Below are 3426 nucleotides of genomic sequence, written 5' to 3'. Positions count from 1 at the left end.
AGTACATGAGAAATAAAACAGTGCCAGGTGCGAGGGGTACAGTTGTCACAAAAGACATACAACTTACATAGGTAACGGGGGCTCTGGGCACTGGACAGCAGCTGCCTGCATTCCCAGGCTCTGTTGGTACCACTTAAGTCGGCCTCTTATCAACAAATGCATTCCTGGGGGTGCCCAGTGTCAGCCCGCCCCAGCTGCTACGTACTCTGGTTCCGTACTGAATGGTGGGAAAACAACTAAAATGTAGAAGCTAAGATGGAGTCTGTCCAGCTCAGGAAGCTAACATAAAGCCTGAACAGCTTTTAGTCTGAGAAGGAGAGAGTTAGTTTTAACTGGCAAAAAGCAGGTTATCACACTATGAAGTACAGTTTACATTAACCCGCTGTCACCATACGTCGAGAAATCCACAAAAGCGCTAGTGAACAACAGGAGAAAAACAGCAGCTAACACGTCCTGGGGAAAAGATACGCCTTCCTAGAATTCCGTGCCAAGGCATCGCCTCCGGTAATCTTAAGGGAGCAAAGTATTACTTTTTAGACAGCGTTTCTATTTTGGGCAAATACTACTACGGCCCAGAGTGGCGCCATGATGCCCTTCCCGTTTTGCAAATTTGCTGGTCCAAGGAAGGAGAAAATAAGACATCATGATAAAAGGTGATTGAGACCCAGCCAAGATGAAGCTTTCCCAGGGAGGGAGGGAAGGAGGGAGGGAGGGAGGGAGGGAGGGAGGGAGGGAGGGAGGGAGGGGGGCCTGAGGCGTGAAGGGGTGAAAAAACGCCACCACTACAGTCCAGTCCGCCCACCCGCTTGCCCACGGGGGCCAAAGGCTGTGCCATCGCCCCCCGCTGCCTCTGGGGAAGTGGGACCGTGCCCCAGCCCCAGCCCCCATCTTCAAAAACAGTGGCCACCGAGTGAGGTGAGGCCTGGCGATCACCCATGCAAATGTCAACCGGCAAAGGGTGGGCGGAGGGGAGAGAAGATGGAGGCCCACCCGCCTGGCTCCAGAACGTTTCCACGCAGGGTGGCGGGAGGTGCGGTGTCGGGGGGAACCCACCTCACAAACTCACGGAATTGGAGTAAAGGGGCGGGGGGGAGGGGCTTAAAAAAAATAAACCAACTCCTCATAAAGCCCAAGGAGAAGAGTCTATGCATGCGCATGAAAGACACCAACAAACAAAGAAACACAAAGTACTGATAAAAGAACCATAGGGCCCCCACCAGGGTGGAGGTTCCCAAGGCAACGAGGGAGAGAGGGAGGGGCCTCCAGATGGGAGGAAGAGAAACCGGTTGCCCCAGGCTCTGTGAAGTCGTCAGGCAGACCTCCCTCCGCGCCACCTCGATTTTCCATTACAGTGGCCGCTAGGTGATGCCCGAAGACATTTATATAAAAGTGTCAGTGTTTTTATGCTTCACTAAATGATAAGGCCTATGTTCAAACATCATCATCTGCCTCACTCATTATTTCTCTTTCTCAGTGCCTGAACACACCCAATAGCAAGCACCAGGTAGAGGCTAAGACCCACAAAAATGGAAGCATCCTTCAAGTTGATAGGACATTTAACCATACTAAGCCCACTGTCAAAAACAATGTAAATTATACTCCTCCTGCAAAAGGCCAACTTATATGGCAAATATGTAAAAACCCTGGCATACAGGAAAAAATGAATACATGACAGTCTAATACATTATCCCGCTTTGTAGATAGACTTATCATTCCACTAAGTATTAACTATAGTTCCAAGCACTGAATCTGCTTAATAACCAAAATGTAAAGACCTTACCTTGTGGTTTGTAATGTCTCATTAACAGAAATGTGAACTTTGATAACAGTTTAACTAAAATATTTCTTTATTTCAAGCTATCAGATGACATTGACATATTTGCATTTTCTATCTGTGTATACGTAATGACTTTCTTCAAGGCTTCAAGATCAGGATTGTCTTATGCCTTTGCATCACGGACCTAAGAGACCCCAATTATTTGAAGATGGGATGGGGACAAAATGTGGGTCCCCGTAGTCCCTACTCTGTGCAGCATCCATTAGATGACCACCGTACATATCACCAAAGTAATGACAGTAAGTCCTAAATCCAAAGTGCAACTTTAATACTGCAATTCCAAAAAAAATAAAGCTGTATACAACTCTTGGAATAACTCACCCAAATAAATAGCTTTATAACAGACAGACAGACAGACAGACAGACACACACACACACACACACACACACACACACACACACACACACACACACACAAAAGACCTAGCTAGATGCTTGCAGATGTCAGCACGGAAAAGAAGGGAATCTTGGATCGCTCTGGGTCGGGGTGGAGGTTGGTGGGGGGAGCGGCTCAGGCACGCCGCATCACCAGCCTCTCCCCGATCCCTCTCGGGCCAGGTCGTTTCTGGGCCCACCCAGGGAATCCTCTCAGGTGGTGCCCACCTGCAACTAGTCGACCAGAGCCCCCAGGGGACACAGCCTAGGCACCCGCCCATGGGTTCATATGGAACTTCAATTCCCCTAGACAACAGGAAGAGGAGACCAGGGGCGGGGGCGTGTGGACGGAGGGAGGCTAGGGGTGGAGATGGGACCCATCTAAGATGGAAGTCCAGTCCATAGCGTTTCCGAGTGGGCGCCAGACCCACCACCTCAGAGTGGCAATACCTGTCACAGGGAAACGAAGGTCCGTGAAATCCACGCTCCCGGAGACAGCGTGGATTTCACGGGGAGAAGAAGACAGCTTGCAGCACGCTACCTCCTGTCCCGGGGTCAAGTTTTCACTCCCAAATTTCGCATTTCTTCCCCCCCTCAACAAAGTTCCGCTCTCGTTGCCCAGGCTGGAGAGCAGTGGCACGATCTCGGCTCGCCGAAACCTCCGCCTCCCGGGTTCCAGCGATTCTCCTGCCTCAGCCTCCCGAGTGGCTTGGGATGACAGGCACGTACCTGTATAATCTCAGCAACTCGGGAGGCTGAGGCAGGGGAATCGCTGGAACCCGGGAGGTGGAGGTTGCAGTGAGCCCAGGCTGTAGCGTAGCGTGGTGCAATCTCAGTCGACCGCCACCTCCGCCTCTCGGGTTCAAGCGATTCTTCTGCCTCAGCGTCCCGAGTAGCCGAGACTACAGGCGCACGCCACCACGGCCAGCTAATTTTTGTATTTTTAGTAGAGACGGGGTTTCACCACGTCGGCCGGGATGGTCTCGATCTCTCAAGCCCGTGATCTGCCCGTTCCATCCATGCTCACGCCTGTCATCGCAGCAGTCTGAAAGGCCGACGTGGGAGGATGGCCGGAGCGCCAAAGTTTGAGATCATCTCGAGCCGTCAGTCGACACCACCTCCGCCTGTATAAATTGATCATCATCATCATCATCAGCAGCAGCAGCAGCAGCAGCAGCAGCAGCAGCAGCAGCAGCATCGTCAAAATTTAAAAA

At 51.4% G+C, this 3426-nt stretch overlaps 1 long non-coding RNA gene across 1 annotated transcript in view; it reads right to left on the bottom strand.

The window, feature by feature from the left end:
• Positions 1 to 2088: 2088 nt before the first annotated feature.
• LOC135273321 (uncharacterized) overlaps positions 2089 to 3426 on the bottom strand; it is a 3401-nt gene continuing 2063 nt past the window's right edge. Inside the window, exon 2 of the long non-coding RNA XR_010341106.1 lies at positions 2089 to 3336. This is a non-coding gene — a long non-coding RNA (uncharacterized LOC135273321). The remainder of the gene's footprint in view (positions 3337 to 3426) is intronic.

The sequence above is a fragment of the Aotus nancymaae genome, unplaced genomic scaffold (genome assembly GCF_030222135.1).
Source record: "Aotus nancymaae isolate 86718 unplaced genomic scaffold, 86718_ANA_hifiasm-v0.15.2.pri h1tg001017l, whole genome shotgun sequence".
NCBI classification, from domain to species: domain Eukaryota; kingdom Metazoa; phylum Chordata; class Mammalia; order Primates; family Aotidae; genus Aotus; species Aotus nancymaae.
Note: the sequence above shows the minus strand (reverse complement) of the source record. Positions and strands in the feature narration are given on the sequence as shown.